Raw genomic sequence first — 20272 nt, 5'->3', positions numbered from 1 at the left:
CACAACAGTTTCATGTGCCTGTCTACCCAGACAAAATCAGTGATGGCTTTCTGTTGATCATCACCAAGGCTTCACCTGATAGCTCCCTCTTCTGTAAACCAAATACGGGACACCCTGAAATCTACTTCTTAAGTACTTACTAAGTGCCACGCACTGTGTTAAGTGCTAGGGTAGATATAATACAATGAGATTGAACACAGTCCTTGTTGCACCGAGCCCTCATTCCTGTTCAGAGATTTCACCACTAGCAGAAAGAATGCTTGAGAAAAACCGACAATTGGGCTTCACTGACAGTCAGACTGACAGTCTGACAGACAGGCGGACCCCCTCACCTGAGAGGCAGCTTGGCAGCCTCAGAGGCAACAATTTGCAAAAGGGAGGCACCCCCAACCCATTCCCCCCACCCCTCCAGTCAGTTCATTTTCACTTCCATCGGAGTACAGTGCAGAAATCCGCTGCTCCCCTTGAAGGACATGGCACAGCACCCTCCCCCCACCCCACAAAGTGCTCTTTCCCAGGCTTTTGTGTTTCCCTTTTCATCTGCCCCTTCCCCCTTCTCCAGAAGAACAGGCCATGTTTGTTTGCTCTGCACACTGGTGCAATACACAAACAGATTGACATAAATTTATGCCTGCCTTTCTTGTTTAAAAACATGAATTATTCAAGAAATATTATTATATTAATTAGAAATCATTAAAATGGGAGTGTTGGAGGGGGTAGAGGGGGGATGAGGCATGCATTAGCGAAATCACATTTAGCCACGAACATGAAAAGTGCCAAAGCTGCTTAATCATTGTTTTGATAGTCAAAATATCATAACACAGTTTCACACAGCAGAGCAAGGGAGCCTCTTTAGAAGACACTGTATCCCATTATTATTGGAGGGATTAATTATTTATTGAGCTCCGACAGTGTGGTTGGTGCTCCAGAAGACACTGAGAAGGCTAGGTTCCTGCCCTGTGGGCTTCGGAGCTAAATCAGAAGACACACGATTCCCCGACACGCAATACTAGAGCAAGCGGAGGAGGTGATTAACATTCAGCCCCGAAAGGGGCTTTGGCTGTTAATTTCAGAGTAGTTTGAAGCAGCTATGATTTCTGAAGCTCAAAGTGGGACAGGGGGTGTGGCCCTCACACCAGTAACTGGGAGCCTTTGGGGTGGGATGCGAGGGGGCTAATTGTCCTTAGGAGGATCTGAAAGTCAGGAAAGGGAGACCAAGAGATAGAGACAGTGACAAGACAGAGCTGGAGATAGACAGATGGGAGACCCAAGTAGGCGTGCAGGCCTACACAGGTCGAGGCACAGACACTGGTGCATTTAGAGGCCCACATATTCCCTGAGACAGTCATCCTTGTGTGGTGTGGCAGCGGGAGAAAATAAAATAAAATCAAAACAGCACTGCATCAGTGCATCTGCCCTTCAGCTCTGGCTACCCAGAAGTCCTGGATCAAGGACCATGGAGTAGCAGATATATGAAATTCAGATGGCCAGGAATGCCACAGCAACTGCCTTCGGCTGTAGTTAAGCAGCAGCATGGCCTAGTGGTTAAAGCTTGGGCCTGGGAAACAAAAGGACCTGGGTTCTAATTCCGTCTCTGCCAGTTGTCTGGCTGCGTGACCCTAGGCAAATCATTTCCTTCCATAGAGAAGCAGTGTGGCTCAGTGGAAACAGCACGGGCTTTGGAGTCAGAGGTTATGGGTTCAAATTCTGGCTCTGCCAGTTGTCAGCTGTGTGACTTTGGGCAAGTCACTTAACTTCTCTGTGCCTCAGTTACCTCATCTGTAAAAAATGGGGATTAAGACTGTGAGCCCCCCGTGGGACAACCTGATCACCTTGTAACCTCCCCAGCGCTTAGAACAGTGCTTGGCACATAGTAAGTGCTTAATAAATGCTATTATTATTATTATTGTTATTATTATTTCACTTCTCTGTACCTGTTACCTCATCTTTAAATGGGGATTAAGGCTGCGAGCCCCATGTGGGACAGGTACTATGTCCAACCCAATTTGCTTGTATCCACTTCAACGCTTAGTAGAACAGTGCTTGGCACATAGTAAGTGCTTAACAAATACCATTATTATTATTACAGTGCCCGGCACATAGTAAGCACGTGATACCACAACTATTATTATTATTATTATTAGTTTTTCCTTCCTCTTCCTGCTGTGGCTGCCACTGCTCTGGACCCAGTGGCCGGCCACCACTGCCACATGGGATTTCTGTAGGTCCCTCCCGTCTGCATCCAGAGGGCCAAGTCTAGCCCGTCCAACTTGGGACACCTGGTCACATTGGTCAGAGGGAGGAGATGTGTCTATGGGGGTCCTGGGACAGGGTTGGACTAACTTGGAGAAGTCTGAGCACTTGCCAGGTTAGCTGCCCCTTAACCCCAAAATAGCCTTTGCCCCCGCAACCTGGCCAGCCAACTCTCCCGGCTGCAGCCGTGTCCTAGCTCGGCCTGTCCTAACTTCACCCCCTCGATCCTAGCCCTCTGCTGATGACCGACCCTGACCGTTACAGCTTAGAGAGCCCAATTCCAGCCTCCTGCAGAAGGTGACCCTCCCCATTCTCTCCCTCAGCCGTGGTGCAGGGTTGTTGGTGTTACTCCCAGCTGGCTCACCCCTCCTTTACTTTGGGTCCAGCGCACCGCTGCACCCAGCACCCCTGGGGGGGGTCTCTCCAACAGAGAGCTCGCTCTGCTGTAGCCAAGGCTGCCTTTACTACTGCAACAGCCTCCTCGATGACCTCCCTGCCTCCTGTCTCTCCCCACTCCAGCCCATACTTCATTCTGCTGCCTGGATCACTTTTCTAAAAAAACTGGTCAGTTTACATCTCCCCACTCCTCAAAAATCCCCAGTGATTGTCCATCTACCTGCACTTCAAAAAGGAACTCCTTACCATCTAGTTTACATCACTCAATCTGCTCATTCCTTCCAACCTTACCTCTCCAATCTCCTACTACAGCTGGATCCCCTACTACAACTTGCATACATTTTCATTCATTCTTTTAATCGTATTGAATGTACTAAGTGCTTGGACAGGTACAACAGAACAGTAAACAGATACATTTCCTGCCCACAGTGGGCTTTCATTCAGTCTTGAGGGGTGCGACAGACGTTAATATAAATAAAGAGCACTGTACTTGGCACTTGGGAGAGTGCAGTAGACATAAGAGAGATGATCCCTGTCCTCAGGAAATTTATAATCTTGCAGGAGAGAAAGAAACTAAAATAATTTGCAGATAAGAGGGAGAAGGAAAGTGGGGTTTGTACAAAGAGTTAGTGCTTTAGTAGGGTGTGTAAGACATGTAACATAAATGCTCCGGGAGGTTATGAGTACAAAAACGTGTATGTAGGTGTCACAAAAGGGGCAATTGGGGAAGATATAATTCGGGGCAATTGGAAATTAATTGGGGAAGGCTTCCCGGAGGAGATGTGATTTCAGAAAGGCTTTGAAGTTGAGGAGAGTTCTCCTGCAACAGAAAGCTTTATCAGCAAATCCTCCTGTTCAGCTGAAAATGAGAATGGCTCACATTTGCACCATTAAGAAACATGTGGATACTGCAAATTGGTTTCAAACAGACATTTCCTTTGCCCTTTGCAGATCCAACCAGTGTGTGTGAGAGAGATTTTTCTGCTCACCACTCTGGTCATTCAAGTCCCCCTGCAGTATCTGCCTGAGTGTCCAGTCCAGAATCAAGGGAGATACTTGTCAGCAGGGAACGTGTCTATGAACTTTGTTGAATTGCAGTCTTCCAAGTGCTCAGTACAGTGCTCTGAAAACCGTCAGCACTCAATAAACATTATTGATGATGATGAAGACGATGATGATGAAGTCTTCACCCAGTCCAAATCTAACTTGTGATGGCTGCCTGAATGGGTTACATCTTGATCCACTTCCCCTTTTCCTTATGATGATCCCTATCACGAGAATACATTAATCTTGTGCCATTTTCTGTTTTCATTACAATCTTTGTCACCCGAGTGAAGTGTCAGAATGCTAATACCTCATCTCCCCTGTGAAAGATAGCAGAATCCTCCACCGCACTGACCTTTGCGATGTTCAGAATTTCCATTTGATCTGGAAGTTGATGATTAATGATAATTACAATAATTACACGAAGGGGCTCGAAATATAAATTGTCAAATGTTCTGAAGGAGCTGCTTGAGGGCTCAAAAAGAATTTCAAGCGATTTTTCTCCAAAGTCTCTCGGTTCTTCTCCCTCATCTCCACGGAGGAAGACTCGGTTCAGGTTGCAGTGGGCAGAATAAAAGAGCTGTGATTTGTGAGCCGCTTTTTAGTTATATGAAGAGAAGGAAAAAAAGGAATCAATTTTTTCAATCGATAGAATGCTCCTTCGTCCAAACAGCTTTGCTTAACAAAGACTGAGCATTCCATAAAACAGGGCTTTAGCTTTCGATTCAGATCATTAACTACAATTCCCATTATGTGCAAGGTGCCACAGGGAAAGGGGATATTTACTTGTCTCCTCTGAGTTGGTTTCTTGGTTTTAATTGTAGGAAGGGTTCGCTCCCCATTACACCTGGGTTATGAGTTTCCCTAGTCTCAGATCCTTGATATCAGAGATTTCTAATCATGGATCTGTTTTTTGATACACGTCTAATCATCTTGGTTTAGGAGCAGAGGAGATGCGCTAAGCTTTCTGAGTGAGGTTGTAGAATAATCATAACTATAACAACAACAATAACAATAATGATACTACTAATAATAGTATTCCTTAAGCCCCTTCTACGCATGCCAAGCACTGGGCTAAACTCTGGGTCAATATAACTTTATCACAGTCCCACAGTCTAAGGGGAAGGCATTTAATCTTCATGAGACATAGAGAAATTAAATGACTTGCCCAAGGTCACGTCACCCCTTAGAGTAACAGCCTCATGGAGGAAAGGTCTTCACCTCATCCCTCCCCCTTCTAGATGACTTGAATCCCAGTGTGGCCTAGGCCTCTCCTGTCCAACTTTCTATGTGACCATAAGACTTGGACCCAACAGAACCGATGAAGTCAGCAACTTGAGCCCGGTTTTGTGTTGCTTTTTGTTTTGTTTGGGTTTTTTACAATATTTGTTAAGTGGTTACTATGTCAGGCATTGTAATGATATTAATAATAATTATGATATTTGTTAAGCACTTACTATATGCCAAAAACTGTTCTGAGTGCTGGGGTAGATACAAGGTAATCAGGTTGTCCCATAAGGGGCTCAAAGTATAATCCCCATTTTATAGATGAGGTAACTGAGGCACAGAGAAGTTAAGTTGCTTGCCCAAGCTCACCCACTAGGCAAGTCGCGGATCTGGGATTCGAACCCACGTCCTCTGACTCCCAAGCCTGTGCTCTTTCCACTAATTCACGTTAAACACTGTGTGCCAAGCACTGTTCTAAGCAATGGGGTAGATATGAGCTAATCAGCCCATGTCCCACATGGGGCTCACAGTCAGTCCCCATTTTACAGATGAAGCAAATATTTCATGAACTTGACCCGCAAAGCCTGTGTGACAGTAAAGGGGTCACAAACCAAGAAAGATCTGAAAGCAGGGCCTCAACCTGCACTGTAGTGATGATTTCAGCAAGTGATCCTTGGATCCAATCTGACCTACACTGTAGTGATGATTCCAGCAAGTGAACCAAGGATCCAATCTGATCAGCTGGTATTTATCCCAGTGCTTGGCACACAGTTAACATTTCAAAAAATACTTTTTTATTACTCTTTTTATCTGGAGTAATTTCCCAGTCTTCTCTCACATTTCTGGCTTGGAGCCTTCTCTGCCAAGATGTCATAGTTTTCAGTACAATCAATCAATCAGTCAATAAATCAATGGTATTTACTGAACACTTGCTATGTACAGAGCACTGTACTAAGTGCTTGGGAGAGTATAGTAGCATAGAATTAGCAGATACACTCTCTACCCATAATGAGTTTACAGTCTAGAGGGGGAATTTTAATTAATATGAATAAATATGTAATTTATAATATACAATTTAAAGGTAATTACATAAGTGCTGTGGGGTTGGGGTGGGTCAAATATGAAATGTGTTGATTCAGAATTCTAAAAAAACAACAAAGAATTAAGACCCTCCACAAAATGTGATCGACATGTGCAATACGCTACTAGAGGGGCTGCATATATGATGTGCTGTTCAGGGTATAAATAGGTACTATGATGCCTTGGGCTCAGCATGTGGTGGGGGTTCAAGTAATAATAAATAACAACCACACCTCACAAAGACATAGCCCTCTTTTCGCCATGAGCAAAAATTTCCCACAGTGTATTTTTCTTTTTCCTGACTCTTTACAGCATTGCCTCTCTCCTGCCTAATCTGCCCATAAATAAGCTCTCTCACAGTTAGATTCCATCCCAAATATGCCTTATTACTTTGGGTGGTTCATTTGTATTTGAAACCATCCTTTCTTTCAAGACCGTGAGGCTCTCTGTCTAGTTTGTTGGCGCTGCAAACAGTCTCTTCTTTAATACAGTGTGAACCCGGGAAAAGATAGACTTTTCCATATCCCATCAGTTAAGGGGGGTGAATTAACAAGGATGATGTGGGGCAAGAGGCAGCCCCCCTAGATTGATCAGTCCAACATTGGGTACCTACATTGTGCATTAAGCAAGTGAAAGAGGATGTTCGTATTAGTACTCGTGACCTAAGGAGTACGCATGACATCAGAGTGTGGAACTGGAAGGCAGAAGGCCCAGGTTTGCAACTGGCCTCTTGGGTGAGCTTAGACAGGTCACTTCACCTCTCTGTGCCTCAGTCTCCTCATCTGGGTCTTAGAATGTAAGTGCTTGATAAACGTCATAAGTAGTAGTAGAAGTAACAGCAGCAGAAGTAGTGATACTGATTATTTACTAGATGAGAAGCACCATACTAAGCCTTTAGGAGAGTACCACAGAAACCAAGTACACATTCCCTGTCCTCATGGAGTTTAGAATCTAATGGACTGTGATTTCATACATGCAATTCCACAGATGTAAAGTTCTTCCAGCTCACCGAGCCAACCTCCAGGACCAAAGTCCAATTCACTGATAAAATAGTCCTCAGCTCAGAGAGAAGCAGAAGCAAAATGACGATAAGGTAGCCTAAATAAAGAGGCCTGTAGATTGGAGTGTTTTGTTGGGTTGCTAAACATTCAGGTGCTTTGCTAAATCACATTCTCAAATTATTTTTCCAGGTCATTTTAATTGGAGCCTCAGAAACCTTATAATCTGTTTTGGCAGTTGAGATAATAATGTGCGGTGTGGACTGGGTTTATATTGCTATAGACAGTAACATCCATATTGACACTCCGTCTTCTGAGAATTGGAAAGGGAGGCTGCCTAAAACCGACCTGGATCCCGCCAGCCTGTGCTCTCTATGCCAAGAGCTGATTATAATGTATAGTATATAATGCTGCTGGCTTCCATACTGTTGCGGTTGCCCAGACGTTACATCAACTGTTAAAAACCACTTAAACATCAAAATATTAATGGGCTTCAGGTCTCAGGCTACCCCAAAGTGATTTCATTAAAATTCAAAATCATTTTGACCTAATTCGGGGACAGGTTTAGACAAGAGCTAAAATCCGTTGCTTCCTCTTCCCATCCTTCTCCCTGCCAACATGTAGCCCTTTTTCATGCTCTACCACTCTCTGTAGCTTTGCCAGCCATGCATCTTCATTCCAGAGAAATAGCCCTTGCATTTGACTCCAGAATCTCCCATTTGAAATGTTTCCTTTCCCCTCCTCCAAGCACATATGCTGATGCTCCTTACTGGCATGAAAACTTCTCTTCCTGGCAGAAATTCTTCTTGTCCTTGGGCCTAAGGGCCATATTCAGCATTCAGTAAAACAGCCTGAACCTCCTGAATCTATCTCATTATGTAGACTGCATGCACTAAGCCACAGTACCTCACAGCTGCTGGGGGTATGATTAGGAGAAAATGTTTAATTTGATACAAGAGTATAGGTGGCAAAATTTCTGCCATGCCTCTCACCTGCTCCCCAGGGATTGGGCTGGATCTGTGGTATAACAGAGAAATCTTTTAATTGTGTCAACTCAGTGTGACAATGTTGGCTTAAAGTAAAAATTAGTTTTGCAGCATAAATTGATTAGACAGGTTACTTGACTATTGCAGAGGCTAGTGAATGTAAAGGCAAAATTTGTTTCCTTAATATGGTGAAGGGGGAAAACCTATGAAATCAGGTGAAATAGATACAATGTAAATTTGAATTAGTCTTTGCGTTCTGTAAATCAATATAATACCAGGGAAGAGAAGAAACTAGATCATCTATCAAACTGGTTTTATTGTGTTTCTATTTCTATCCCTAGTAAACACATACTTTACAGTGTCTCTGTAAAGAGAGGCATCTTTGACAAAGGCATAAAAATGGAATGAAGCTCAGGGCAGATGCACTATCAATGTCAAAGAGAAACAGAGAAGGAGAGAGTGAGGGGAGATAAAGTGAGGAGAGAAGTAAAGAGGAGAAAGAGGGGGGAGAGAGAGAGATCACTGGGGGGAGAAAGGGAGTAAGAGAGAAAGATGGGAGAGGAAGAAAGAAAGAAGGAGAGAGGGGAAAGGAGAGATATGGAGAGAAAGAGTTAGGAGGGAGAGGAAGAAATAGTAAGGGGAAAGAATGAAGAGGGATTAGAGAAAGAGGAAGGGGTAGAGAGAGGTGAGGGGGACAGAGAGATAAAGGTGAGAGAGAAATAAAAAAAAAAAGCTTTAAGAAGGAAGTGAAGAGAGCAAGGATGAAACTCAAAAACACCATTTCAGCATCCCAGACCAAGATGATTCTAAATGTCTCAGGGGACAGCTGGTGAAAATGAAGATAGATTTTTAAATACCAACCTAAATGAAGCTTGCACCTTATGCAGAATACTAATCAGCAATAATTTTAAAAGACAAAACTATTGTTTTGCTAGATTTAGAAAGAAACAAAGGTATGTTCACACGCACACACACACGTACATACACACATACACACACACACACACAGAAAATCATTTAAGAAAGCTTAATTACCTGCCCCAAAAGCTTGCTCCCCGACAACACCCTCATTCCCAGAAGGAGCTGTGACAACACAGAATACTAATTGTACAGTGCTGGTGGGTGGACAGGCTTGATCGTCTGAACAGTATTAATCTTTTCTAAGCCCAGTGTTAAGGTATATTTCACTTGATTATTTTAATTTGGAGAAATATATTTTTCTATTGACTTGGCTGTGTAGCCCTAAAGCACTCTGATACTCACATGAGCCCCACGGCAATCATGTAAATATTCTCATGTGCTGCTATTTCCCCTAGTGCGCTAGGCTGTAAGCTCCTTTTGGGCAGGAAACTTGTCTGCTGACTCTGTTATACTGTAGTCTCCCAAGCACTCAGTACAGTGCTCTGAACACAGTAAATGCTCAATGAATATCATAGATTGATTGATCTACCTTGACAGATAACATTAGTATTTACAGCTTAAGTTTTGGTGCGGACGAGACAGTCCTTTGCCAATCAGCCTGGTCTTGCAAGACAGTGCACTCTGAGGCCAGGGAGAAAGGGGAGAGAGAAAAGGGAGGGAGGGAGAGAAACAGAGGGAGAGGCAGGTTTGAACTGAGAGGCAGCATGTTACATTGCAGTAGGGGAAAAGCAGGCTGAGCAGCACAGAGCTCTCCTTCTGAGCCCTTGAATGATAGGAGAGCCTTAGTGGCATTATCATCCCAGATGTCCAGACGGCAGTATCTGGCAGATGGAAGCCAGTTTCCCAGACTAAACGACAGTATTCTGCGTGTCGTAGACCAGGGCGACCCGGATGAGGGGCAGAGCCTGTGGCAGGGAGGTGGGATGGAGAAAGGAAGAGCTGGGAGAGGCCAAGGTAGGAGGAGAATGGGGAAAGTGAGACAGAACTTTCTGTTCCTCAGGAAATCCCAGCCTCCCTTCCCACTTAGCTCAGCCAAGATTGAAAAGCATTAACCTTTGCAAGGAGGTGAGGATGGGGGTATGGAGCTATTCCGAGACTCTAGAAACCACCCAGACATTTGAGGCAGGGAGGAGGCCTACCACAGAGAAACATAATGCCCTCATGAGGTGAGGTGGTCTTTTCCAGCCCAGCATCAATGAGACTTGGTCAAATAGTCCAGGGGTAAAGTAAGCTTTTAGAAGCCCTTCAGCAACTCTGAACATGACTTGAGTTGCTTTTTTCAGAAATCTATGGGCTGAAAGAGAAAATCCTGCCAGAGAGAGGGGCTCCATTCCAGAAGTCCTAACCCCCAATTTGCCACTTTAATAGGAAAAGTCAGTCCTACCCTCACCTCCCAGGACAGTTTTCCCAGGATGCCTGGAACCAGGGGCACCAGCCTTGGTCTTTTGATCTCAAACAACAGTCTCAGATACCCAGCCCAGGGCCCTTACTGACCTGCTACAATTCATTTCCTAAAAGCCCAACACATTTTCACCTAAGAATTCTATCCATTTGAAGAGGGAGCAAGTGGGAGAGAAAAGACCAGTCCTAGAGAGTAGAAGGAAGGTATATCCATTAGACTGTAAACTCCTTGAGGGCGAGGATAGTGTCTTTTACTTCGTATGGTGCTCTGAACCTAGGAGGCACTCAATATATGTGATTGATTGGTTGATTCAACAATGAATTCATGTTAACACCCAAGCAGAGGAGGATTCAAATGTGTCTTACTGAGGAAGCTGCCTAATTTTGATGCCAACATCAAGGCTTTATTCAGAGTCAACACATCAAAACACCCAGAAAGGTAAACAATAATACTATTAATTGTGGTATTTCTTAAGTATTTAGTGCTCTGCACACAGTAAGCGCTCAATAAATATGATTGATGATGATATTATGTGCCAAGCCCTGTACCTTAGTAGATACAAGACCTATGATAGATGTAAACAGATGAGCAGACATAGTCCCTGTCCTGTATAGGGTACACAGTGTAAGGCAGGGAGGAAGAACAGGTTACAGGGTTTGCATTTTACAGATGAGGAAGCTGAGGCACAGAGAAGCTAAGTGACTTGTTGAAGCTCAAACAGCAGGTAAGTGGCAGAGCTGAGAATAGATGCCAGGTCTCCTGATTTCCAGACCTGTGTTCTTCCCACTGGGCAACCCTACTTCTCAATAAAATTGTATAATGGTGATTCTATTTGCCATTTGATCGTATAACCGTCAATTTCTCCCTGCACCCTTATAACCATAGTTGCCTATGTACCCTGTTATGCCCCCAGAGCAGAAGAGAGCACCCATAAATTCAGAGGAAATAGTGTGAAATGAAATATAAGCTTGCCCTTTGCATGCTGCAGCTAGAACTACCAAATTTATGCTTCTGGCTGTCAATTAAATGAACAGCTAGAACTTTTCTCCTAGTGACTTGAGAGACCTTTAAGCCAGTCACTGGGCTAACAGATCAGCAATCAGTTGCAGGCATAAAATAAGAAGGAATAATAATTGGCAGGGTATGTGATTCCTAGGAGTGTCCCTACCTAACCTCCCCAGCAGTTTCCCCTTCAGGTAGGTGAGGAAATGGAATCCTGCATAAATCAACGAAAGTGTTCAGTCTATGTCTCCCCACTCCTGAAGAACCTCGAATGGCTGCCCATCTCCCTCCACATCAAACAAACTCCTTACCATTGGCTTTAAAGCACTCCACCAACTTGCCCCATCCTACTGTGGCTCAGGAAAAAGAGCCCGGGCTTGGGAGTCAGAGGTCATGGGTTCTAATCTCAGCTCTGCCACTTGTCAGCTGTGTGACTTTGGGCAAGTCACTTCACTTCTCTGTTCCTCAGTTACCTCTTCTGTAAAATGGGGGTGAAGACTGTGAGCCCCACACAGTACAACCTGATCACCTTGTATCCCCCCACAGCGCTTAGAACAGTGCTATGCACATAGTAAGCACTTAACAAATACCATCATTATTATTACCCCACCTCACTTATCTTCTATTACAGTCCAGCCTGCATACCCTACTCCCCTAGTGCCAGCTCCCTCACTGTGCCCCGATCTCATCTGTCTGGCTGCCAACCCCTTGCTCATATCCTCCCCCTAGCCTGGAACTCCCTCCTTCCATATATACCAAACTATCACTCTCTCCACCTTCAAGGCATTTTTAAGGCCACATCTCCAGGAGGCCTTCCTCATCTTTTCATCAGCTTGCTCTCCCTTGTGCATTGTCTATGCACTTTGATCTGTGACCATTAGACAGTTTATATTTGCCCCCCCCTCCAATCTCACAGCCCTTATGTTCATATCTGTAAATTATATATTATAAATTATTTATTCATATTAATGTCCATCTCCCCCTCTAGGACTGTTAGCTTGGTATGGGCAGAGAACATGTCTGCTAGTTCTGTTGTATACTCTCCCAAGCGCTTAGTACCATGCTCTGCACATAGTAAGCACTTAATAAATACATTGATCGATAGATCAAAGTCTTCACCATCCTTAATATGCATATACTATTATTATAATAATAGCAATAATGTATTTGTTCAATGTTTACTAATGTGCTAAGCACCGTTCTTATCACTGGGATAGATAGAAGTTAATCAGATCGGGCACAGTCCCTGTCCCATCTGGGGCTCCCGGTCCAAGTTTCCAATTTATTCTTTGTGTTCGCCTTGCTGGGCATTTGTGAAGCTGCTGAACCTTGCCACTTTGTTTCCATGACAACTGTGGTTGATGCAGCCCCAGTCTGTGAAGCATTGTGGCCCGGCAGTGTGGCTGTGCCTCGCGGCTCTGCTTAGTGAGGCTCACACAGCTCGTGGGTAATTACTGATGCCCCATAGGTGGCAACCACAGGGCATGGAGCAAGTTAGGAGCAGAGCCAAGGATAGCTGTTGTTGGTTTTTTTCTGCTGGGCAACCCCCACCACCTACACACACATACACACACAAAAACACACACTCTCTTCCTCTTCCTCTTCCTCTCCCTCTCCCTCTCGCTCTCCCTCTCCCTCTCCCTCTCCCTCTCCTAGGATTAAAGAAAAATTCTCATTTCCACAACCCAAATCACATAACAAATATCATAAAACTTGCTCCCTTTTAAACATTTATAATGCAAGAATTTAGCACTGCAGATTTGTAAATTTGCAGAGAACAACTCAGTGGCATCGTCATGAATAATGCATGGGATTCTGATCCGGAGACCAAACGAAGGTCTCCAGGAGCTGTTCTCAGAAGAGTTAGTCCTGGAGGCTTTCTGAGCATTTACCCACAGCAGAGCAGCGGCACTGAGAACGCCCGGGAGACTCCATTTTATCGGGGAGTTGCAGGGGTTGGAGAGAGAGATTTGTGAGAACAGGGAGTAGTAATCAAAGTCTGTGGGGAAAAGCTCCAAGGGAAAGCCCTCAGACACCAGAGGAGCTTAAAAGAGAGGCATGTATACACATTTGAGGAATGGGAGACGTCGTGGGGGATGGAGGATTTCTACTTAGGAGCTTCTGTGTATACCGAGTGTGTTCAGGTCTAAAGACTTGACAGAGAAAATTCAGATATGCTGAGAGACACTTGGCCAGCCCTGGGATGGAGAGCGATGTTGAAGTACTTAATCTGTGCCAAACACTGTACTAAGCACTGGGGTAGCTACAGGATCATCAGGTCAGAAACTGACCCTTTCCCTCATGGGACTCACAGTCTGAGAGAGTCATTGGTGATTTTAACCATGTTATCCTAGTGCTCGATGTTGGAGCAAAGATATTATTTTTCAGAATAATTTGTAGTCGAAGATGAGGGTGAGAAGAAAAAAAGAAAATTCAATTACTGTTATTCTGAATTATTTCATGAAGTTCAACAGTTCAGTCCATGCACTCTGTGATTATTTCTGATAATAGAAAGACTCCTCTTCTCATAAACAATGCCAGCCTTGTCTTCAGACTTCACACAGGTTTGTCACCCAGCTCTGAGGAACATCCTTTTGTCGAGAAGAGGTTTTTCAGTCATCAACAGTCATCTCTTCAGTATCTCTTTCTTTCAACCACTAGAAACTAAAAGGAAAAGTAAAGACAACCAGGGTGGAGTGAAATAATATTCTTCTGTCTCAGTACAGGAGCTGAAATAATATTTTCCTTGTGAATTGAGTGCTGCAGAGGCTGAAAATTACTGCTGGTTCAGAGCCTTAGCTAGCGCTTTAGAGGAAAAGCTTGTTGACCAATTTTCAATCATCAAAATATCCTCTTAATGACTCTGAAATGAGCTTTCCTGGGAACCATACCTATAGCTCAAATGCAGATCCCGAGATGGAGGAACAGTAGAATCTCTTCAGCATACACTACTGGCTTAAAAGCTTTTCCCAAACAGGATTCCTGATTTGATCTCGTACCTAGCAATTCAGTTCACATTATGTGATGCCCAGAAAATGAACATTATATCCTGTGTGCTTCTGTTCAGCATATAGATGTGCACAATTGTAAAATAGATGCAACATCTGGGCAGCGATGGATAAACTAGAATATTTGGTCCTTGCTGCTGTCCATTCAAGACAAATATTTTCCTGTTACACAACCCAGTCCCAGGGGTCCCAGCCCTCCCATTCTTAAGAACCCACAGAAACACCAGTCCTAACTGGATCCTGTCACTACTCCAGAGGCAGAGGTGGGGTGGGGGGCATTGGGGGTGGTGGGGGACAGAGAGGGTGTGAGCCCTAAGTGGACTCGAAAGGTCCCCAGTGAATTGGGGTGTCTTTGGCTAGCCTCTTTCCCCTCCTCCTGCTTAGTCTCCAAGCTATGAAGAGTCTGATTCCTGGCCACTAAGCTGTGTGGCTTCAATCATTCCCTATCCAGGGCTTGGTGGCTGGGTAGCTGGGCAGGAAATACAGAATGGTTTGGGGCCAAATAATCCGATAATCAAACAATCAACCAGTAGTATTATTGAGCACCGACTCTGGGCAGAGCACCATACTAAGACTTTGGGAAAGTGCCATAGATGTAAGAATAATTGTGGTATTTGTTAAGTGCTTACTACATGTATGCCAAGCACTGCACTAAGCACTGAGGTAAATACAAGAAAATCAGGTCCCATGTAGCGCTCACAGTCTAAATAGGAGGGAGAACAAGTACTGAACCCCCATTTTGCAGATGACGGAACTGAGGCACAGAGAGGTTAAATGACTTGCCCAAAGTTACAAAGCAGGTATGTGGCAGAGCTGGGATTTGACCCCAGGTCCTTTTACTCCCAGGCTCTTTCCAGTAGGCCAGGCTGCTTCTCTAAGCATGATCCCTGCCTACAAGTAGTCTACCATCTAATGTTGGGGAAGGCGGAAGCAAGGGGCAGTGAAGAAGGAGGAAACACAGGCATGTGAGAAAACAGGGATCATCCTAATCATTCATTTTTAGCCTCCAAGTAGTCCAGCAACAAAACCTTTAGCCAAGTATATTATGACTCCATCGGTAAGATAAAATCTACTGATGACATGTGACCATTCACTGTCCCAACCCAAGCTAGAAAGGATGTCCATTTTTAGTGTTGCTGTGTGGACAGTTAACTTCACTTTGTTGAATTTGCTTCTGTTCCTCTACATTCTCATTTCCATCCTTCATAGGTCCTCCTGGAATGTTTCGTTGGGAGGAAATAGAAATATCAGTAAATACCACTGTTACACAACCCAGTCCCAGGGGTCCCAGCCCTCCCCGTCTTAAGAACCCACAGAAACACCAGTCCTAACTGGATCCTCTCACTACTCCAGAGGTGGGGGGGGGGGGATTGGGGGGGGGGGGGGATGGAGAGGGTGCGAGCCCTAAGTGGACTCGAAAGTGGTATCAGTAAATATCACTTTAAAAAAATATGACCAAAGGGCAGAATCTGTCATCACAACAACTCTAACCCAATACAATATATAACAGTGTTTCCATCACATTATCTTGTTCATCTATAAGCTCTGATGCTGATCCATACTCCGGTTCACGCATATGAAAGTTAACTCTTGATACATTAACAACTGATGATGAAGATTAGGGACACTGAAGAAGGCTGTCTTGGTTGGTGAAACGATCGTAGGTCTGAGAATCAGGAGATCTGTTTTGTCATATCTGGTACTGTTTGAAGCAGTAGTTTAGAGCCATTATGTAGAATAAATGTCTGATGATACTGTGTTCATCATCACGTTTAGTCTTGAAGCCACGGTCAGTATTCTTTATTTCCTCCTTAAACTCAAGGATTCAGTTGCAAATAGACCTAAACAGACTGAATAAGGCTCCTTCAGCTCTTCCCTGCTTTTTGAGTATGGCCCTTGAGCTGACAAGTCCCGTCACTAATTGTGAGATGTAACATAGTATTCCATTTACTCATTGCATACTTCAAAAAATTAATCACTGGAGGGCCAATCTTATAAACTTTCAAAATCTCTCATAGGCTCTGAGTAGAGATGTGAGACCCAGGCTTTTCTGTAATCAATTGAGCTCACTCTCAGATTCTATTGTTATTTAATAGCCTGATGAGTGACACAGAGGCTAAACTGATCTGGTCTTTTTAACCCTCTTAGAATCTGTGATATCCTTTCTGTTCCTCAGTCTTGCTAGGATCTCTTTCACAATGCGAGTACTTTCTTGGAAGCATTTATTGGGAGGACACCAACAGATACCATTAGCAGGTTGGTGATGGGTGAACATGGTGTTGGGCTGTACTTGGATGGATTTGAATTTCAGTTCTCCTGGCAAAGAAAACTATTTCTAATAATAATTACAATAACTGTGATACTTTTTAAGTGCTTACTATGTGCCAAGTGCTGCGGTAGATATAAGATAATCAGATGGTCATGGGTTCTAATTCTGGCTCTGCCACTTGTCAGCTTTGTGACCTTGGGCAAGTCACTTCACTTCTCTGGGCCTCAGTTCCCTCATCTGTAAAATGGGAATTAAGACTGTGAGCCCCACATGGGACAACCTTGATCACCTTATATCCCCCCAGCACTTAGAACAGTGCTTGGCACATAGTAAGCACATAACAAATACCACCATTGTGAGACCCAGCCCCTGACCCATACGGGACTCATGGTCTAAGAGGTGGAGGGTGGAGAACAGGTATGTAATCCCCATTTTACAGATGAGGAAACTGAAGTACAGACAAGTTAAGTGACTTGTCCGAGGTCACATAGCAGTCAAAAGGTGGTGCTGGGATTATAGGCCCCAGGTCTCCTGCCTCCCAGTTATATGTGCTTTTCACCAGACCAAGCTCTGTCTCAAGTTTTATTAAGCTAGGTATTTCTTCCAGCTCAGACAAGATCTTTATGAAGCATTATCCAATAATGCCATATGGACTCATGAACTTCTACATATCAAGGCCGGGTACATTCTAATTCCAAGCCCTTAGGAACTTCAGTAACCTCCTGGTCACATATTCGATAGTGGAGATTTCCACAACTCTATCTGTCCAGTTGAGTTTTCCTTGCAACCTGAGAGGGGGTAAAGGAGGAAAGCTGCCGATGTCTGCCATCAATTAGCCTGGGCAACTGCCACCACCCCTCCATGCCAAATGTAAGAACAGGTCCCTGCTAGAGCCCCCTCAGGAGCAGAAGTCGGGTGGAGGAGGAGGGCAGCCAAGTCCCCCGGCATCTAGGCCAAGCTGCCCGGCAGATATGAGAGCAGGGTCTACCATCCGAGTTGCTGAATTGTTGGATTTAGCCAGCTATTCTCTCCCTGTGTAAGTGAACCTGTTCACCCCTTTCTAGATTGTTTGCCCCTTGTGTGACATGAACTGCATAATAACGATAATAATAATCGTGGTATCAGGTGTTTACTATGTGCCAGGCACTGTACTAAGCTCTGGGGTGGATACAAGCAAATGAGGTTGAACACAGTCCCTGTCCCACATGGGGCACACAGTCTCAATCCCCATTTTAAAGATGAGGTAACTGAGACTTAGAGAAGTTAAGTGATTTGCCCAAGGTCCCTCAGCAGACAAATGGATGAGCTGGGATGAGAACTCATGACCTTCTTACTCCCAGGCTCATGTTCTATCCACTACGCCGTGCTGCATCTGAGTCAATGTCTAAATACCTTTCTTTCTAACTTGGCTCAGGGCTTTGAACCACGGGAGGGCCTGAGGAATATCATTACCACTACTATTACCAGTTCCTTTCAGGATCACACCTTGAGAGTTTCCAGTCCTCTACCAGTCTTGGCTATGGGAGGGAGAGTCAAGCAGAGGCCTACCCAGTCCATTCCTAGCTTGGGCAGTGGCTAGCGAGTGGAAGGCAATCTGCTACAAGTCAAAACTCAACTGTGCTGGGCAGCAGCAGCATGGGCGAGAGTCGAGGGTGAAGATTCCGGTTTACTGCGTGGAAGAAGGCAATGGTAAACCACTTCCATATATTTACCAAAAAAACTCCATGGATACACTACCAGAACGATTGCAGGTGGAGAGTGGGGTATTCTGGGGGAGATGTGTCCATGGAATTGCTAAGTGTTGGAACCAACTTGACAGTAAAAGCCAGGACTATTACCAGAGTACTTCAGGGCCCTCCCATAGATATGAACAAAATCCTCTCACACCCTCAGTTGGGAAAAATATACTCAGTATACGTTGTATTCTTATTAGGAACTTCGATAAAGTTTTGTTCGATTACTTGGAAAGACTTGTTCTACCTTTTTCTGTCTAAACTTCCTTTTTATCTTTGTAAGCAATTTCTGTGCAAGCAGTTAATAGTTATGTGCATGAATACATTATTTCTATCAATTTATCTTTTCTCAAGTCATTCAGTCAAGGTGGAGTAATTATCCAAGCAACATTATTAATTAATTTTCTTCATCAGTTGTTATTTTTGTATTGAGTAAGGCTTGCTGGATGTTTTCTTGGCATACAGAGTTTTTTTTTCCTTCCAGTTGCTTTCTCTATTCTGGCTCCCATTTCGCCCTGTTGACTTGTTTATTGCTATTGTGTGGAAGTGTTTCTAGACCCACTGATTGTATTGCTGCCCCAGTCCTGGAGTAAATTACCAACCAAATAACCTCCAGGTCAGACGTTTCCTTTAGTTCTTTAGGTAAATTCTGTTCATTCAAGTAGTCCATGATGATGGCCACTAATTTTAGAAGTGTTGATAATAATAATTGTGGTATTTTTTCATTGCTTAACTATATGCTAAGCACTGCACTATGCAGATCAGACATAGGGCTCTCAGTCTAAAGGGAGGGAGAACTTGTATTGAATCTTCATTTACAGGGAAGGAAAACTGAGGCACAGAGAAATAACGTGACTTGTCCAAGATCACATGGCAGGCAAGTGGCAAGCAGGGATTAGAGCCCAGATTCTCTGTCTCCCAGGCCCAGGGACTTCCCAATAGGCCATAGTGCTTATGAGAAGCAGCATGGCATAGTGGATAGAGCACGGTCCTGGGAGTCAGAAGGTCATGGGTTCTAATTCCGGCTCCACCACCTGTCTGCTGTGTGACCTTGGGGAAGTCATTTCACATCTCTGGGCCTCAGTTACCTCATCTGTAAAATGGGGACTGAGACTGTGAGCCCCACGTGGGAGAGGGCCTGTGTCCAACCTCATCTGCTTGTATCCATGCCAGTGCTTAGTACGGTGCCTGGCACATAGTTAAGCGCTTAACAAATACCATTGTTATCATTATTATTATTATTGTGGGTAGATATGTTAGGACATTGTAATACATTGTGTAGTATCAAAAATATGTCCTGCCTTTTAAAAATTACTGTTGAAGCTCCTGACTCTGGTTCAAAATTACTCCTACTTCTTGGTTCATTAGATCTCTGCGGGTTCCACATCATCAAGATCCTTTTCATCTTTGTTGGCTTTTATGTTGATTCTAAAGTAACACCTTGTGACTTTGCCAGGGATTCTCAACCCTAAATTCTGGACAGAAAGATCCCTCTTGAGTCACTTTAAGTGCATCCAGACCCCAGTTAGTCTCTGCTGGACCCTAAATCCCGCCACTTCTTTTTTTTTTTGTCATCTAATTCATCTTGGAAATATTTTGCTCAGTGCTCCTCAAGTCTCTGCACCCCTATTGAGGCAATCACTCTGCAGCTGAAGCCCAGGTGTCTCCCCACTGGTGAAGAGGTTATCTGGGACTACCCACCACCCCGCTTCTAGAGCTGGCTCCAGGAAACACGTGGAGCGAGTCCTCTTGCCCAGGTCTGCGGCTCCCTGGGTCCACATGCCTCCCTAAGGGTTCGGGCAGTTTTGAAATGGAGATTTTTATTCATTCATTCATTCATTCATTCATTCATTCAATCGTATTTATTGAGCGCTTACTGTGTGCAGAGCAGTGTACAAAGCGCTTGGAAAGTACAGTTTGGTAACAGATAGAGATAATCCCTACCCTACAACA

The 20272-nt window shown here is 44.3% G+C and overlaps 1 non-coding gene across 1 annotated transcript; it reads left to right on the top strand.

Annotated features, from left to right (window-relative positions):
- The first annotated feature begins 18053 nt into the window (after positions 1-18053).
- LOC119937315 lies at positions 18054-18191 on the top strand. The gene has a single exon (XR_005453992.1). It is a non-coding gene; the product is annotated as a small nucleolar RNA SNORA7 (small nucleolar RNA).
- Positions 18192-20272: the final 2081 nt, after the last annotated feature.

This window comes from Tachyglossus aculeatus, chromosome 14 (genome assembly GCF_015852505.1).
Source record: "Tachyglossus aculeatus isolate mTacAcu1 chromosome 14, mTacAcu1.pri, whole genome shotgun sequence".
NCBI classification, from domain to species: Eukaryota; Metazoa; Chordata; class Mammalia; order Monotremata; family Tachyglossidae; genus Tachyglossus; species Tachyglossus aculeatus.
Note: the sequence above shows the minus strand (reverse complement) of the source record. Positions and strands in the feature narration are given on the sequence as shown.